We start from the raw sequence: 20,496 nt of genomic DNA on the forward strand, positions 1-20,496 counted from the left end.
ATGGAGGTGGACAGATGAGGAGAAATAAATACAGATATGGAGAAAGGTGGGTGAGAAAGAGAGATGATAGGAGAACCACCTTTGATTTCAGTTACTTTTTACCAATTCAGACTAGTTACTAAATTAAAGCAGAAGTTACTTCCAAAGGTTATGATATAATTCCTCAATTTTAGGGTTAAACCTTGAACTTACATCTAGTTAAACCGTACATATACAACATTTTATATTATTTTATCTCAACATGTTAAAAGCATTTCCATCCTATTATGTGGATACAAAATCAACATTCTTTGTTTTATCACATTTTCCAGCTATGACCCATCTCCCATTTTATGAGTTTATTCCACACCATACTTCACTTGTTCTCATCCCTTTGGGACTGTGTGATCCCAATTTTACTCCACAATATTTCTTTGAGATTCAAGATCTAAGTTAAGCAATCATTTCTTTTTTGACATTTATGATCTGAATTTAGTGTTATTTTTCTTTCAGACTGTTGTCTCAATTTAGTGCTCATTGTTCCTTTGAAGTTCATGACTTCAATCTACCACTGTGCTTATTTATGCTCATTGGTTGTAAGTTTATGTATTTAAGACCTAATTGATAGAAACCCACCCCATTTTGTTATCTAAGACCTCGTTTGAAAAGCATGGAGATTATATTAGTTATATATATATATAAACATAATTATATTTATTTGTATGTATTAAACTTATACTCATTAGATATGTATGTAGATGGACGGATAGAATCGCATGGGTATGATGGTCGGATAATACCGTTTCAAACAAGCGGTTATTCCCGCCAAACATAACTACTCGTATAACCGTTCTAGTGAAGACATATATATAGTGTTTACCGGCAATAATTACCGGTACCAAGACATTCATAATTCAGTTTATTGTTTGTCCATTTGTCTCTCAATTCCACCGTTACAATCATGTCTTCAAATCATGCGAGTAACCCCCTGTTTCGTGTCAAAACACCAAAACCTCATCATAATGAAGAGAATAATCAACGACTTCCGCTAACAAGTGGTATCAGAGCCGGTTATGTAAGTGATGATGATTTAAAGCCATCTTCAACCATGATGCCATGCATGCACTGCACTGAAGAAAAACGTGAACGGAAATGGATGCAGCGATGTTGTTACTATTGTAACAGACCAGGCCATAAAATTTCTACATGTCAAGAGAAGGAGAAGGATGAAGAAAGCCAGTTACTTCGTCTAGCGGTTAATACGGGTACGCAGAAAGATCAAGAAGCCGAAAAGGATACACAATCCGATCAGAGACAAGAATTCGTGGTGATCGGAACCGACGGCGGATACTGGTCGGAAATATGGCATGTAAGTAAAACTTTCAAACATCACTTTTCTGGTAATTTAGACATGTTTAAGCGTATGAAGAATATGTCGTGTGTTGAAACGGAGACGGGGGGAAACAATTTCCTCTTCATTAGAGGAATCGGTGTTGTTGATATAATAACTGGGTCAGAAAAAATTCGAGTACAAAGTGTGTTCTACGCACCCGACATTGAAAGAAATGTCTTAAGTCTCGATCAACTAATGATTCAAGGATTTACGGTGAAGTTTATGGGTGATGTATGTAAAATATTTCCAACATTTAGTGTTCCTATATACAATAAAAGGAACAATCATACCGGTTTAACGAAGGAGGAAGAGATCGGAGAATTAGAAAAACAATATGTGGTTAGTAAGAATTCCGATCATGAGAAATTCAAAACAGAATTTCTAAATGAATACTTCGAAAATTTGAATATTTCAACCAACGAACCGGACTGGAATATTCTGATTTTACAAGCAATGGTCTTCAAAGATTTTCAAGATTGCAAGGCCTTATTACACATGCTTGAAGATGAAGACTATGTCTTCAAGTATAAATGCTATCTTGAAACTGTTTTTGAAAACATGATAGAGTGGTTTATTAAAGAAAAACTGGAGATTCAATCAAGACCGTTACCGGCATATGCAACAAACAATCGGAAAGTGGGATTATTAGACCTGTATATGGTAGTAAAGAGAGAAGGGGGCCACCGGCGAATCACAGAGAATGGTATGTGGTCGATGATAGCAAAAGACATAGGATTCGAGTATGAGGATGGTGAATACATGCGTCTGATATACGCTATGTATTTGGACGTACTTGTATACTACTACAAGTTCAAGTTAACACAGGAAAAAGCAATCGGAATAGAGGAAGAAAAGGTGGTGGATCCCCGGCAGTGCATGAGTGAAGGCGATAAGAACGATATAACTGGTGCAGGTCAATCGGAAATGGCTGAATGTTCGAGTAGTTCTGGAGCGGTGGAGAAGGAAGTAAAACAATATGCCTTGTTTACAAATCAGACAGATGCAGGATTACAAGAACAATCGGAAGCCACTCAAGACATTGCTGAAGATCATTATGCATTTTATGGTGGCGGTGACTGGCATGGAATCAAGAAACTGAAACAAAGAAAAAGGTTCGATTTCACAAGGGCAAAGAAAGCAATCACTGAAGCTAATTACAGTGTCATCAAGACCTCCCTTAAACCTAATTATGTTTAGGGGAGAGTATTAGTTATATATATATATAAACATAATTATATTTATTTGTATGTATTAAACTTATACTTATTAGATATGTATGTAGATGGACGGATAGAATCGAATGGGTATGATGGTCGGATAATACCGTTTCAAACAAGCGGTTATTCCCGCCAAACATAACTACTCGTATAACCGTTCTAGTGAAGACATATATATAGTGTTTATGATGTGTGTAAAATGCAACATATAAAACACATCAATTAAGGCATAAAACTAACCCTTTTTAAGTACTAATGTTGGAAAAAGAGTGTTTTTGTCTTCCTTTTGTATTTTCAGGATGAAATGAGCTCAAAATCACAAAAGAAGCAAAAAGACCCCTAATTCTATCATAATTACAAGAAAAGGAACAAAAGCAAACTGCCCGGACCCTCAACGGCACCTCCCAAGACAAAGAGAAGAGAACAGATGTCTGAACACGCCCCGTGTCCAGTGAACACGGGGGCGTGCCCAGGAAGCAGCAGAAAAGACAAACCAGTAGAAGCTTCCATTGCTCACCACGGGGCCGTGCCCAGCGGACACGGGGGCGTGTTGAAAGTACAGCAGGCGCATTAATTGTAATTCGCAATTACAATTAATGAAGAGAGAGAATGTCAGACGGGCACGGGGCCGTGTTCAGCGAACACGGGGCCGTGTCCAGCGTTCTGTTCAGCCTATAAATAGAGGAGCTTGGCTTCATTCTCTCTCATCCCTTGGCACACCACCTCTCTCACACTTCATCCACCACCCACCACCACCATAACACCATCATCCACCACCATCATCCATTGTCCATCATAGAGTGTGTGAGTCGTCTCGGGATCCAAGATTGATCGTAAGAGTTCTTGACAATCAAGGCCATGTTTGCCTAAGTCTCTTACATCACTTGGTGAAGACAAGTGTTTAGTATAATACTTTTTATTTTTAATCTTTTGCACTTTTTATTTGGTTTTGTATTAATGACTTTAATAACTAGTTACTTATGTTGAAGGTGATCTTTCCTTATCGTTTGTCCGTGGTGTCTTGGCATTATTTTACTGTCTATATAAAATAAAAGATTTTCACCATTCATATCTCCACGGTCTATATGGAGGTATGTTGGCTACCTGGTCGGGGGTTAAGGGAACGGTTTGGTAAAGGTCTTGCCCTTGTTCAGCGTTTAGAGGTCCTGCTTGGGACCTGGGTCAAATTTAGTAGGATCTCCTTCAATGCCCATAGGTATTGGATGGCGGGGATCCAAACTCTTTGACCCCCTCATAAGCTAACTACTATTAATACTATAACCCGGCTATTTAGGACTGTATCCCTGCTGACTCAGACTACTTAGCCGAGGGTAACGTCACCGCCAAAAGCGGGGCCTACCATAATTTGCATTAATAACTTAATTCATTATCTTTCAATAATCCAACCCTTTAGGATTGTATCCTTGCTGACTCAAACTACTGGGTTGAGGGTAACGTCACCTCCGAAAAAGGGGCCTACTACAATAACTAAGATAATCTCTTAAACAAGTGCAAAAGTGCGAAAATAATCAAAGGTTATACTAATACACGTGTCGGATCCAAGTGATTCATCTTGTCTATCTGTTTTTATTTTATTTTATTTTATTTTTCAGCATTTAGTTAGTTTTTATTTTTCTTAGTTTAAAACATTTTTCTAACTTTTTGATTTGATTAGACGTTGAGGATAAACCGGTATTAAAAGCTCTTGTGTCCTTGGACGACCTCGGTATCTTACCAACACTATACTACGTCCACGATGGGTGCACTTGCCCATATGTGTGTTTAGTGTTAGTAAATATCGTGTTTTATAAATTTAAAACTTGGCTAAAAGTGTAAAAAGGGCTTAAATATATATCTAAAATCATATATACACTAACACGCATCAAGTTTTTGGCGCCGCTGCCGGGGACACAAGGATTTTAAGAAAGCTTAAAATCGACGGCCTAATCAGTTTTTCAAAACGCGCGCATTTTTCTGCATTTTAGTTTAGTTTTTGCATTTACAGTAGCTTGAACACGGGGCCGTGCTCGCTGAACACGCCCCCGTGCTGCATATTTTAGAGTAGATACCCAGATACAGAGTCTGACCACGGGGCCGTGTTCACTCAACACGCCCCCGTGCTCAAAGTGACCAGTTAATTTAATTAAAACGCCCAGATACAGTCCCTGAACACGGGGCCGTGTTCACCCAACACGGGGCCGTGTCCAGCTTCTGTTTCCGTCTTATTTTTGTTTTCTGGTCCCGAGACTCAGTTGTAGTCTGTTGAGTGATTCCTATGGATCAATACTCAAGAGATTACAACTACACCTATGATGAGGATGATTATAGGGGTAATTATTGCACTAATTGTCGTAATGCACACTCGGTTCAATATAATGCTTCATATCAACCATCCAATTCATACAACCATTATGAGGAGCCCAGGTACGAGCCATCGACTTCATACACATCCTATGAAGACCAAAGGTATGAACCTCCTCCCTCATACTCGTATTTTGATGAACCAAGGTATGAGCCTTCATACTCATACTTTGAAGATTCAACATATGAGCCACCACCTTCATACACTTATTATGAGGAACCATGGCGTGAACAACCCACCTCATATGAGTACTATGAAGAACAAAGTTTCGACCCTTATCCATCATATACTTACAATGAAGAACAATGGTATGAACCATCTACTTCATATGAGTACTATGAGGAACCAAGGATCGAACAACCGGATTCAAGCTTAGAGGATCCAAATTCTTTCAATCTCACCGAAGTAACCAATAGGATATTAGAACACATTAAAACTATCGAACGTTGCATAAAAGAATCTCGCGCAAGGGAAGAGGAATCCCGCGCGAGAGAAGAGTTAAAAAGTAATAATAACGTAGAGATAGTTGAAAATGTAAAAATGGAAGAACAAGAAAGTGAAAAACAGACACATGAGTTAAACAACGAAAATGGTGAGTCCGATAATGTTAAAATTCAAGAAGAGTCTAATTTAGAGGAAATTATTCTCTTGTCACCTACTTTCGAAAACAATTGTTTAATAACCCCTCATGCTAAGTTTTTAAAAGAGTTAAACACTAGTGCTAAAATTGAAGAAATGGAAAGTGTTAAGTTAACTAATGATCAAACCTCGCTAATAAAAGAAGATCCTTTTGAAATTAACATCACACCGGTTCCATGTTTCTTTCAAAATTCGTTTATTAGTAATGTCACTATTGATAAAGATCTTTGTGTTAACATAATGCCCAACTACATTTTTGAAAAGTTAAGTATTAGTGATTTTACTCCACTTCAAATACCCATTTTTCTATCCGACCGAAAAGTAATGAAATCAATCGGTGTAGTCGAAGATATTTTGGTTCGAACAAATCAAATGGTAATCCCAACCGACTTCGTCATCTTAGATGATGCCCCCCTAGTCTTGGGAAAACCTTTTGTACAAACTCACAAAGCTTTGAAAAACCGGAAATTCAACAATCTAACTCTTCAATTAGGGGCATTCAAAAGGAGCATAGATCTTGAGCGCTCAATGAAATATCCTTTTGGCAACAATGACCCCCTAATTGAAGATGAAGCTGAACCACCTGATACAAACCACGAGGAAGACCACTTTGTCGACGAAGAGGTAGCCATAGAACAAACTTTTAAAGTTCTTGATCTAGATGAACCACAAAATAAGGTGTCTCCTAAAGACCCACCCATCGAGCTCAAAGAACTCCCTAAAGGTTTGGAATATGCTTTTCTAGGCAAAGATGGTAGTTTACCTGTAATTATTTCGTCTAAATTAACTAGCGTAGAAAAAGAAAAATTAGTTAACCTACTTAAAAAACACAAAAATGCGATCGCTTGGAAGCTTGTAGATATTAAGGGAATAAGTCCTTCCATGTGCACGCACAAAATTTTAATGAATGATGACTACAAAACAGTAATTCAACCACAACGAAGAGTGAACCCCAATGTTCAAGAAGTGGTTAAAAATGAAGTCATCAAACTACTCGACGCCGGACTAATCTACCCTATCTCCGATAGCCCGTGGGTAAGTCCCGTCCAAGTAGTCCCAAAGAAAGGAGGTATGACGGTAATAACTAACGAGAAAAATGAATTAATACCCACAAGAACCGTCACAGGATGGAGAGTCTGTATAGACTATAGGAGATTAAATGAAGCAACAAGGAAAGACCACTTTCCTTTGCCCTTCATTGATCAAATGTTAGAAAGATTATCCGGTCATAAATTTTATTGTTTCTTAGATGGTTTTTCAGGTTACTTTCAAATACCGATAGCACCAGAAGACCAAGAGAAAACAACTTTCACATGCCCCTACGGAACTTTTGCATATCGACGCATGCCATTCGGTCTATGTAATGCGCCTGCAACATTCCAACGTTGTATGGTCGCCATTTTCCATGATATGATTGAAAAAACCATGGAAGTCTTCATGGATGACTTTTCCATCTTTGGAGACTCATATGATCAATGCCTCGATAATCTTGAACGAATGCTATCCCGATGTGAGGAAACTAACCTCGCCCTTAATTGGGAAAAATGCCATTTCATGGTAACAGAGGGAATAGTACTCGGACATAAAATCTCAAGCGAAGGAATGGAAGTTGATCGAGCAAAAATCGAGACCATATCTCGATTACCTCCTCCATCCTCCGTGCGAGCAATCAGAAGTTTCCTAGGGCATGCCGGATTCTATAGAAGGTTTATCAAAGACTTTTCGAAAATTTCAAGACCTCTAACAAAATTGCTTGAAAAAGATGCACCCTTCATCTTTGACAAGGAATGCAATCAAGCATTTCTGACCCTCAAGGAAATGCTAGTCAATGCACCTATCATGATAGCGCCAGATTGGAAATTTCCTTTCGAAATCATGTGCGATGCAAGCGACTTTGCTGTTGGAGCAGTCTTGGGACAAAGAAAAGAAAAACATTTCCACCCAATCTATTATGCTAGTAAAACTCTAAATGATGCACAAGAAAATTATACAACTACAAAGAAAGAGTTACTAGCGGTGGTCTTTGCTTTTGATAAATTTCGTTCTTATCTTGTTCTTTCTAAAACAATAGTTTATACAGACCATGCAGCCATCAGGTACCTCTTCAAGAAGCAAGACGCAAAACCCCGTTTGATAAGGTGGATTCTACTCCTCCAGGAATTCGACATCGAAATCAAGGACAAAAGAGGAGCAGAAAACACTGCTGCAGATCACCTCTCACGCTTAGAAGACCCAGCTTTGGAGACAACCAGGGACGAGCAAATCAACGAAAAATTTCCCACGGAGTCCCTGGAAATGATGGAAAGCAGACAAGAACCATGGTATGCCGACTACGCTAATTTCTTAGCCAGCGGTATAGTCACCAAAGGATGGCCACATCATCAAAGAAAAAAATTCTTTGCTGATGTAAAGCATTACTTTTGGGAAGACCCCTATCTTTTCAAAATGTGTGCTGATCAACTCATCCGAAGGTGTGTCCATGGTAATGAAGCACAAAGAATACTCCGTCATTGTCATGAAGGTCCATACGGAGGACATCATGGTGCCTCAAGTACCGCAAGAAAGGTATTTGATTCTGGATTTTACTGGCCAACCATTTACAAGGATGCACAAAACCTTGTAAAGACATGTGATGCCTGCCAAAGATCGGGTAATATTTCTTCCAAAAACGAAATGCCTCAAAATGGCATTCTCGTTTGTGAAATCTTTGATGTGTGGGGACTCGATTTCATGGGACCTTTCCCGCCTTCAAAAGGAAACAAATATATACTTGTGGCGGTCGATTACTTGTCTAAATGGGCAGAGGCCGAAGCTCTTCCAACAAATGATGGAAGAGTAGTAGTAAAATTCCTAAAAAAATTGTTCTCACGTTTCGGCACACCAAAGGCATTAATAAGTGATAGAGGTACCCATTTTTGTAATCATCAACTCGAAAAAATCTTAACAAGATATGGGGTCTATCACCGGGTCTCAACAGCATATCATCCTCAGACAAACGGGCAAGCCGAAGTGACTAATCGAGGTTTAAAACGAATACTTGAGAAAACCGTAGGGATAAATAAAAAAGAATGGGCTGACAAACTAGATGACGCTTTATGGGCTTTTCGAACCGCTTATAAAACCACTATAGGCACAACCCCATATAAACTCGTCTATGGAAAAAGTTGTCACTTGCCAGTAGAAATTGCTCACAAAGCCTACTGGGCAATTAAAAACGTAAACTTAGATTTGGAAGTTGCCGGTAAGAATCGATTTTGTCAAATAAACGAATTAGAAGAACTTAGGAATTATGCATATTCTAACTCCGAAATTTATAAAGAAAGAATGAAAAATTTGCATGATAAATATATTAAATCTAATGAATTTCGGGTTGGAGACCAAGTTCTATTGTTCAATTCGCGACTTCGGTTGTTTCCTGGTAAGTTAAAATCTAGGTGGTCGGGACCTTTTTCAGTCACCCATGTTTTTCCACACGGTGCAGTAGAAATTAAAACTCGAAATGGGACACCATTTAAAGTCAATGGCCAACGGCTGAAACTCTACAGAGGATCCATTGAGGATGAGGAAGAGGAAATCGCACTTCAAACGGTCAACGAATAAACTCATACCAGACATGTCACAGGTAAGTATACATTCGGAACTGGTAAAAAAATCATCTAACCATTATTCGGAGATAAGGGGCATGCACACAAGCACATAAAAAAAAAAAAAAAAAAAAAAAAAATTTCAAAAAATTTCACCCGGCACGGGGCCGTGTTCGCTGAACACGGGGCCGTGTCGAGGCGGCTGTCGGGATAAAACCCATTTGTTCTATCAGTTACACCATTCCACACGCCCCGTTTCGCCGAAAACTCTCTGGTTAGAGGCGATTTTCTGCCAATTTCGAACGTTACCACCAAGCCTAACAACGTCAAGGTATGATTCTATCCTTCTTAGTAGTTAGATTAGTTACTTGCATGTAGTTAAAACATCAAAAATTGGGGGAAATCTAGGGTTCTTCATGTTCATCCGGATCGAACTCAAAAATTTTTGATGAAAATTGTTAGTAGTAGTTTAGAGTAGAGTAATAGGAAGTAAATAGCCATGTATTGTTGATAGATTTGTCCGATTTCCAACTAAAAACACAAACCCTTGTTCTTGAACCGAAAAACACAAAATCGAAGGGGTAAATGGTTTGATTTTGGAAAAATGACACTTAGGGTTTCATTTTCGGGGGAAACCGCTGCTATTAGGCTAAAAATTTTCAGGTTTTCGAAACCGGGACGAAAAGATGAAAATTAGGTGTTACAGACGACTGAACACGGGGCCGTGTTCGCTGAACACGGGGCCGTGTCCAGCCCACTGTCTGCAGTTTTCAACCCGAATTTCCATGTTTCGCACTAACTTTTGTTGTATTCTTTTCAGATGTCCAAATTCACACGGTTCAATGCCAGCGAACTTGATGCAAGGGCTCGCTATGAGGTCCTACAAACAAGGCCCGAAGAATATCCAAGGCGGGCATGCACCGATCTGCTGACAATGGTAAACCAACTGGACCGCTTCAACAATATAGTGACGGGTCCGCTGCACGTTGCATTGACTACCCGACTTCGGTCGGTCCACCAATGCACATTGGAGTTCTATAGTACGTTTATCTTCAACTCGAGACGCGACCCGTTTGATCACGATGCGGTCGAGTTTCGATGTGGGGGTACGACCTATAGAACCTCCATGGCGCAGTTCGGATCAATCATTGGGCTGTACAAAGATGAAGAAGCAGGGAACGAAGAGAATACCGGGGGGTTGCGAGATTTGGACGCAAGTGAACGTCAAGCAGCATGGGCACAAATCGGTGAAGGGATCTATAACTCCAGCAGCACAAAGAGTACCAAACTGAGGGACCCGCTATACCGTTACATTCACAGGCTCCTCACGTACTCGTTGAACCAACGCCATGACAGTAGTGGCGTTGTTGGGGTTAGAGATTTGGTTGTCCTCCACTGCATCCATAACCGGAAGCCTCTCGATGTTTCTTACCTCCTACTGCGGAACATGCACTTAAACCGCCTTGCCACTGCTCCTACACCAATCTTCTTCGGGGGATGGGTGTACCGTCTTTTCAAGCACTTCGCGAACATCCCGAAGTCCTTCGAAAGGAGCCCATGGTCGGGACGGGTTGATTACCATATCTGCCGGGCCATGAACTTGCTCTATGAAGCGGAGGACGGGACGGTGAGCTTTCAAAGGACGCAAGGCTACGCATGGAACCCGCAAGAGGCTCTAGTTCTTCACGCACCACCTCCACATTTCCAATACCCTCCCCAAGGCGATCCGGGTCAATCCTCCTCTCAATGAGGCGGTTTTCCTAATTTCCAAAGTTTGCATGATCTTTTGCAGGAAAACCTCATGTGCACTCGGAACACCTACAACCTTGCCAACAACACACATCTCCGGGTGGGAGCTATCGAACGCAGCGTCAACGACATACAAGATGACATCGGTAGCATCCGGGAGTAAATGGCGAGGCAGGGAGGCGGAGGTGAAGACAGTGATGAAGATATGGAGTAGGAGGCCGGGAGGAGCAAAGGGCTAGCTGGTTATGAGCCCACAGGTTTGATCACCCTTTCCTATCGAACAATTCATGGCCTGCGTGCCATTTGTCAAGACAATTTACTTTCCTTAACTCTTTTCTTTTTATTTTTACTTTGTTTTTACTTTGTGTTGGATAATGTTTAACTATGGTAAGATTAGGATGTTTGGTGCTTGGTTGGATGGTATTGAATGCTTGAACAGGTGCAATGCAAGGGTTAGAATGCTAAACATTAGCATTCGCAGCCCTAGGAGGAAGAAACCGGGAGAAAACCATATTTTTCTGGCTAACAGACTGTCCACACGGGGACGTGTTCAGCCGACACGCCCCCGTGTCCATCTCCCAGATCTGCTGTTTGGCTACTGACCTGCAGATTTTTGTCCAACACGTGGCCGTGTTCACCCAACACGCCCCCGTGTTCACCCTCTGTAAGTTCTTCGTTACTGGCAGTTCTCCACGGGGCCGTGTTCAATGAACACGGGGCCGTGTCCAGAGTGCCAGTAACACAAATCTTTGTTTTGAAACACACTTTTACATATTTTAATCAACCAAAAACTCTATTTTTGGACACATTGAGGACAATGTGTAATTTAAGTGTGGGGGGGGGGTGCTAAAACCTTGGAATTTTGCAAAATCCTAAAACAAGCCTTACACAAAACTCTATTGGAACCGCTAAACACCCCAAATTTTTTCAAAAACTTTTTAATTTTTTTTATTTATTTACTTGTCTTAGTTTAAGTTGGGAATAACAAGTTATAAAAGGGTTATATTTTTACAAACTTACAACCAATAGCGTCGTGATAAAAAGAACTAACATAAGAAAATTATGAAACGGTATAACAAGTCTAGCTAAAATTCGATTATATATGCTTGTTCACATTAAAAAAAAACCCATTCCCACAAAAAGTGAGTTTTGAGCCTTTATTGAGCATAAAAATACACATATTTTAGATTAAATGCTCATTTTTCGTTTCTTGTGTGAATAGCCGCTCGGTTTTTACAAATCTAGAACTTGCCACGACGATACATTCCCGGTCCTTACCAACTTAAACCCAAGTAAGTAAATGATGGAGGCATTAGGACTAACTATTTTTCTTTCAAAACCATTATTTTTCATTTTTTTACCTACCCAAAATCCCCCTAGAAAACCCCTTTGAGCCTAAACCTTTCATTTCATTACCCCCAAAACAATTTTTTTTTTACCCACCAAAAACCTTTTTCATTTTTTTCACCTTTATTTTAGTGACAAACTCGGTTTTTCATAAACATACCTTTACGTGATCAAAAAAAAAAAAAAAAAAAAAAAAAAAAAAAAAAAAAAGAAAAAAAAATGTTGAAGTCAAAAAACAAACATAAGCTACAAAAAGCTTGTTTGGAGAAATACTTCAAAAATAAATATCACCAAAAATAAGGTATTTTACGAAAACCGACACTTGTTACGATTTTCGCCCTTTTTACTAACCACTAACCAACCACCCACCTTTAAACCCAAGCCTTCACCCCAAAAGACCTCTTGATATTTACAAAGGTAAAAGTTAAAAAGGAGGAGGATTGATCGCTTGGCAAGCATATGGAAAATGTAAATCCGTGCCGCTCTCGAGCGATTCACTTAAATATACACCTTCGGCCGAGTGATTGAGTGATCTCCCGTGAGGTATGTGAACTTGTATATAAATGGAATTTTAATAAGGCATGCTATGCCAAATTAAGTAGTTTATCTTATGAAAAGTTCAAAATAAACCATGACGAATAAGATTGTAAATAAAATAAAAATAGAACCTATACAAACCTTGGATTCCCGACACTCTAGGACAAGTTAAAAAACTTCTCTTCTACCTATTCCATTTGGGAGTGTAAGCCACATTAAAAGAGTTTTGCTTGAGGACAAGCAAAAGTTCAAGTGTGGGGGTATTTGATGTGTGTAAAATGCAACATATAAAACACATCAATTAAGGCATAAAACTAACCCTTTTTAAGTACTAATGTTGGAAAAAGAGTGTTTTTGTCTTCCTTTTGTATTTTCAGGATGAAATGAGCTCAAAATCACAAAAGAAGCAAAAAGACCCCTAATTCTATCATAATTACAAGAAAAGGAACAAAAGCAAACTGCCCGGACCCTCAACGGCACCTCCCAAGACAAAGAGAAGAGAACAGATGTCTGAACACGCCCCGTGTCCAGTGAACACGGGGGCGTGCCCAGGAAGCAGCAGAAAAGACAAACCAGTAGAAGCTTCCATTGCTCACCACGGGGCCGTGCCCAGCGGACACGGGGGCGTGTTGAAAGTACAGCAGGCGCATTAATTGTAATTCGCAATTACAATTAATGAAGAGAGAGAATGTCAGACGGGCACGGGGCCGTGTTCAGCGAACACGGGGCCGTGTCCAGCGTTCTGTTCAGCCTATAAATAGAGGAGCTTGGCTTCATTCTCTCTCATCCCTTGGCACACCACCTCTCTCACACTTCATCCACCACCCACCACCACCATAACACCATCATCCACCACCATCATCCATTGTCCATCATAGAGTGTGTGAGTCGTCTCGGGATCCAAGATTGATCGTAAGAGTTCTTGACAATCAAGGCCATGTTTGCCTAAGTCTCTTACATCACTTGGTGAAGACAAGTGTTTAGTATAATACTTTTTATTTTTAATCTTTTGCACTTTTTATTTGGTTTTGTATTAATGACTTTAATAACTAGTTACTTATGTTGAAGGTGATCTTTCCTTATCGTTTGTCCGTGGTGTCTTGGCATTATTTTACTGTCTATATAAAATAAAAGATTTTCACCATTCATATCTCCACGGTCTATATGGAGGTATGTTGGCTACCTGGTCGGGGGTTAAGGGAACGGTTTGGTAAAGGTCTTGCCCTTGTTCAGCGTTTAGAGGTCCTGCTTGGGACCTGGGTCAAATTTAGTAGGATCTCCTTCAATGCCCATAGGTATTGGATGGCGGGGATCCAAACTCTTTGACCCCCTCATAAGCTAACTACTATTAATACTATAACCCGGCTATTTAGGACTGTATCCCTGCTGACTCAGACTACTTAGCCGAGGGTAACGTCACCGCCAAAAGCGGGGCCTACCATAATTTGCATTAATAACTTAATTCATTATCTTTCAATAATCCAACCCTTTAGGATTGTATCCTTGCTGACTCAAACTACTGGGTTGAGGGTAACGTCACCTCCGAAAAAGGGGCCTACTACAATAACTAAGATAATCTCTTAAACAAGTGCAAAAGTGCGAAAATAATCAAAGGTTATACTAATACACGTGTCGGATCCAAGTGATTCATCTTGTCTATCTGTTTTTATTTTATTTTATTTTTCAGCATTTAGTTAGTTTTTATTTTTCTTAGTTTAAAACATTTTTCTAACTTTTTGATTTGATTAGACGTTGAGGATAAACCGGTATTAAAAGCTCTTGTGTCCTTGGACGACCTCGGTATCTTACCAACACTATACTACGTCCACGATGGGTGCACTTGCCCATATGTGTGTTTAGTGTTAGTAAATATCGTGTTTTATAAATTTAAAACTTGGCTAAAAGTGTAAAAAGGGCTTAAATATATATCTAAAATCATATATAAACTAACACGCATCAGTTTACCGGCAATAATTACCGGTACCAAGACATTCATAATTCAGTTTATTGTTTGTCCATTTGTCTCTCAATTCCACCGTTACAATCATGTCTTCAAATCATGCGAGTAACCCCCTGTTTCGTGTCAAAACACCAAAACCTCATCATAATGAAGAGAATAATCAACGACTTCCGCTAACAAATACAACATACTTCACTTGTTCTCATCCCTTTGGGATTGTGTGATCCCAATTTTACTCCACAATATTTCTTTGAGATTCAAGATCTAAGTTAAGCAATCATTTCTTTTTTGACATTTATGATCTGAATTTAGTGTTATTTTTCTTTCAGACTGTTGTCTCAATTTAGTGCTCATTGTTCCTTTGAAGTTCATGACTTCAATCTACCACTGTGCTTATTTATGCTCATTGGTTGTAAGTTTATGTATTTAAGACCTAATTGATAGAAACCCACCCCATTTTGTTATCTAAGACCTCGTTTGAAAAGCATGGAGATTATAGAAGATAATTAAACCAAATGCTTCCACGTATTTAGCTTTGTTACACCTGAAAACCATAATAATCACTATCGTTGTAGAAGTTGCTAAGTGCGCCCAGATCGGTCGACCGGGGAGTTATGAGTACTCGGCCAAGGCATAAAGTACTCGGCGAGTACTCAGACATGTTAAATAATAACAAAATTAGTTTTCATGAAATTATATATATGTCAATTATCATAAGTTTACTATTATTTATAATAAAATCGTGAATATCAATATAAATGTTTAAATAGTAAAGTATTTCAAAAAATGATTCATTTTCTTTGAAAAACGATACACAATTCTTTAATATAATACGTGACACCCCACCTGATAAGGATGCTTTATAACATAGTTGATACAAAGAGTGATTATTTTATTGATAACAACTTACAGGACAAGGTCTGAAAACTGAAATATAACATCTAATCAGACTAAGCCTAATATGATATTACAAAACTTCTACCAGATTACACAATCTGAGATACACAAATGTATCCACTGTTGAAAAGATTACACAATCTGAATGAAAGTATGAGGTATATTATCCAATCACACCATTACAAGCTTGGACTAAAGCCAACAATCATGTCTTATTACCTGTGACACATGCTTAAAAGACGTTAGCTATTGCTAGCGAGTTCATGAATATACACAAGTTATAAATCACATCATTATATCATGACTTTGTACCAACTCATATCATCATAACTTAACGTCAACACGTGACATACATCATCGTACAGTTAATATCCCTACACTGACCAGTGTAGTATCTGACAAATCCCGCACAACACAACGTATAAGGACCACAAATATCATGTGTATGTCATGCGTACAACAATCATTCCATATTATTACAGTTTTGGACAAACATGTTCATATATTGAAAGAATTTATAAAACTCACATGTGTAACAGTTGTTAGCACAATCAGGTAACAATTGCTAACTAGTTATTTATCATGGTTGGATACTGATTAACGCCACCTCATTTAAGTATTGTTGATCAGTCCATCCGTAACAATAACTTTAATGCTTAAAAATTATAATCCTAGCACTACTAATACTAATAAAATAATAAGTAATTAGATATAAACTTAAAAGAGAACGTACCTTAAAACTATTTAAGGCAAATTGATGTAATGTCTCCCTGCTCATGCTCTAAAAATGACTACTAGCAACACTTAAAACGGTACTGCGTACTCATGATTCTCTTTATACTAGAGCGTTCCCATAAAAACCAATCTATCTAACTGAATCCTATATACATTCCTATTTAAAGAAGGATATAGGTACTGAGTTTATGTATTACGTCGATGTGGGATGGTACCAACTATGCCTAAAAGTTCGATGTGAGACTTACACGTAGGGGTGTAAACGAGTCGGGCCGAGCCCGAGCTCGAGCTCGGCTCAGTTCGAGCCTACTTATTTGAGCTCGAGCTTGGCTCACGAGTAAAACCCAAAACTCGAGCTCGGCTCTACTTGGCTCGATCTATTTTGAGAACTACCTCAAACGAACTAAAAACTCAGCTCGATCTCGCTTCAATATCGCTTAAACGAGCCAAAGCTCGACTTGAGCTCAGCTCACCAATGTTATCATCATCATTATTATATTATATATATAAAAATAAAATGTTGTTTGGGCTCGCGAGCCTAAACGAGCTTTGTATTTCAGGCTTGAGCTTGGGCTCGATAACTAAACGAGCTCTATTTCAGGCTCGAGCTCAGGCTCGGGCTCGGGCTCGTTAAAGCTCGGCTTGTATGAGCTTTTAACTGAGTCGATAACGAGTAGCTCTCGAGCCTTTGGGCTTGTTTACACCCCTACTTACACGTGAAGTTTCATTTACAACTTTGATGTTTTTGTTTTATATTATTTTATATATTAGATAATTGGTCCGAAGATAACCGACTTTCAGCAACCGGTGTTTTGCTGTGCAAGAACATGGCTCATCCTAAGTTGCCAGATATTGTACTTAGATCTGACAAGCATATGTGGCTTGTAAAGGGTGCCAGTGTTATGAGGATCTTGTGTGTTTGAAGACATTTTGGTTGTTTTACAAAGTTTTTGATTAACCAACTTTGAACGTGATTAAACTTTTCACTCTGTTTTTCAACAAATACGAACAAACAGTATCAATGAAATTGAGCTAATCTTTTATATCAAATTGACTGTTAAATCGAATTTTGTAACACCCCGAAAATATAAAATTGTGATTATAACTTTAAAGTGGCAATAAACAAAGTAAACTAACTAGCAATAAAATAACCTAGTTAGTTAATTATCTTATAGTAATATGGGAGTTTGAATAAAAACATCTAAAACAAGGAAGAGCTAATAGTTGAGGGGCCAAAGATGTTAAAGATCAAACTAGTTTTAATAAATACAAACAAATTAAAAATCCAAACACACATTTTGTGTGTGTGGATCAAACAGAAAGCAAGGAAGGGGGCGACCAAACCACCTTCGAACCCTAGCTTCAACAATTGATCAAATTGAGGGCTCCAATCTGTTCCCAATCAATTTCCAAGCATAAATTAGTGATCATCTCAGTGAAGAGATCATAAGGTATGCTAAATTCCATCATTTAGTTCCATCTCAGATTCTTGATAAATGGTGAAATTGAAATCTAAACTTGATACGTTGATGTTTAGATGAAATTAGGGCTGAAAACATGTTTAGATGTAAATCCTAGCTAATAATTTGTGAAATTGATGCTTAGATTATGAATATTCATGTTTACCCATCTAAGAGTTAAATGGGTATTTGTGAATAATAGGAAACCCCAATAATGTAATCAGAAAACGGATATTCACGGTTTGCATGAAGCGAATCTGACATTAATATGCATGTTAGAAGTAATGAACTTGCAAAAAGTGTAAAAGTTCGACTAAATAGTAGAGTCATGAACTTGCTAATGGCTATTTAAAAACAATGCTCTTAAGGTGTTTGTTAAAATGCCTAAAAGAAAGCTAACATAGTGAATTTTGGGTAAAAACGCATGTTTAAATGATATGGCAAATTATGCGTGATATGTTGTGAAAGGAGTTTTAAACAATATTTGATTGAACTCTATAGACAAAGCGGGTGAATCTTCAAGCAACCAAGTTGGGAAAGACGCGCGCTTGAAGGATAAGCTATAAGGTACACGACTTGTTGTCTCTTTACATTTATGTAGACAAGTCTAGTCATAGATATGTTTAATGTTGTTATAGTGAAAAAAAATTGTAATCATTTGGTAAGTCTAAGAAGTGATGGAATTCACTCGACAAACCAAACGGGTCAAAATAAATGGTTGGCTAGATATGCTTAATGCTGTTATAGTGAAAAATTGTAATCGTTGGTAAGTCTAAGAAGTGATGGAATTTACTCGATAAACCAAATGGGTCAAAATAAATAGTTGGTTAGGTATGTTTATTGATATTATTGTTTATTTCGTCATGTTTGGAATGTATAATAAGTGATGTAACTCACTAGTTAAAGAACGGGTTAAAATAATGGTCGAAATGGTAGTGTTCGAAGTGACTAGAACGTCACTCGTTAAATTTGAGTTATGAAAGTGTAAACCATGGAATGGGAGTGATACGCTAAGATGAACAAGCCCGGTAATGGGTAATTATAGTTAGCAATCAATGACGATGAAATAGGCAAGTACGTAACTATTAGTTTCGTTAATTTTACTAAAATGTTTAGTTATAGCTTGGTAGCAATATCGTAGTGTGATAAAAGTGTTCGATGTATCATTGAAGTGACGAAGTTCACTCAATAGATCAAACGGGTCAATTTTGAATAGTTAGTGTATGTTGGTAAGCCATAGAAGTGACGAAGTTCACTCGACAAAACAAACAGGTTATAATTATGTTTTAAAACGATGATGTAAGTAGAGATTTGAAAGTCACAACATATGCTAGTGATAAGGTGTTTATCGCCATGTAATGGATACACTAAGTTGATTGAAGAACCCTTGATGTTGGGTCAAATAACTAGAACGATGTACTTGTAAAATTTGCATCAAGTGGTATGCTCGAACTATTGAAAACGAGCATGAATTCTATTACATGCGTGAAACCATAGAATGGTAATGACACGCCAAAGTTGACAAGCCCGGGAAATGGGTAATTAAGTTTAGAAATCAAAGGAATGAATGATGAAAAGTATGCCATGTGACAAATGGGTCGAATAATCGAAACATAGATTTTTGAACAATTTGTTTATAAATCGGGTTTCGGTGTGTGAAAATTGAATTGTTAGATCCGTATTTTAATTACGGACGCGTAGGAAAAAGAATCGACTAAAACGAACATGTAGGCGAAAAGTTATAAGCATTAGAAGTTTGGTTTTGTAAGAAAAATAATGCTGGGCAGATATGCAGGTTTATAACCTGCACTCGCTGGAAAAAGGTCTCCCTCCCGCCACGCGAAGGGAACCACTATTACTGGCGCGACACGCGAGCGTGCTCGCGGCCTGCGAAGAATTGAACGAAATCTGTCGCGTGGCGCAACTGATCAAAAATCTGAAATTATGTTTTGTTTTCATTATTTGACAATAGAACTTGATTATAAGTTTTATTATGTCATCAAAACTAACATTTGGTATGGTTTTGATGTTAGGTGATATTCCGGATGGTGTTCAAGCAAATGTCAAGAACCGAACACAACATTTTAAAGCTTCCGCAAGCATGACTTTTGTTTTAGCTTAACATGGATCTTGTATTACATAAAATTACAATATGTTTGTTTTTTTTACTAGTAAGGATTAAAATCCTAGACACTTTAATTAGTAGGAACTATGAACCTACGGAAAAAAAATTTTAACCCGTATTTTACGCAAACTAAATGCGTACTTAGTAGTAAATTCATATTAAATTAAGACAAGTGTTACAAATTTGATTGACCTATGCTCTGATACCAATTGTTAGGATCTGAGTTTGAATTGTTTGTGTTTTTTTTAAGATGAATAATGGAAGATGATAATAAGTATGAATATAATGCAGCGGAATGAAGAAAACTTTATAACACAAACAATGAAAGATATGCTTTCATCATGAACACTTTGTGTTGAATGATTGTATTACGCAATGATTCACGTATTGCATGAATTACAACTCCACCTCAGCCTGAGATCACAGTGTTTGTTCGTACAAAATGCAAGTGAGTGAAGTGATCTGATAGAACAGTACAGGCACTGTCTTTTTATAGTACAAACCTAACCACT

The 20,496-nt window shown here is 38.2% G+C and overlaps 1 long non-coding RNA gene across 1 annotated transcript; it reads left to right on the top strand.

The window, feature by feature from the left end:
- Positions 1–17,721: 17,721 nt before the first annotated feature.
- LOC110934823 lies at positions 17,722–20,136 on the top strand. The gene is made up of 3 exons (XR_002588658.2): positions 17,722–17,850; positions 18,361–18,426; positions 19,893–20,136. It is a non-coding gene; the product is annotated as an uncharacterized LOC110934823 (long non-coding RNA).
- Positions 20,137–20,496: the final 360 nt, after the last annotated feature.

This window comes from Helianthus annuus, chromosome 4 (genome assembly GCF_002127325.2).
Source record: "Helianthus annuus cultivar XRQ/B chromosome 4, HanXRQr2.0-SUNRISE, whole genome shotgun sequence".
Lineage (NCBI taxonomy): Eukaryota > Viridiplantae > Streptophyta > Magnoliopsida > Asterales > Asteraceae > Helianthus > Helianthus annuus.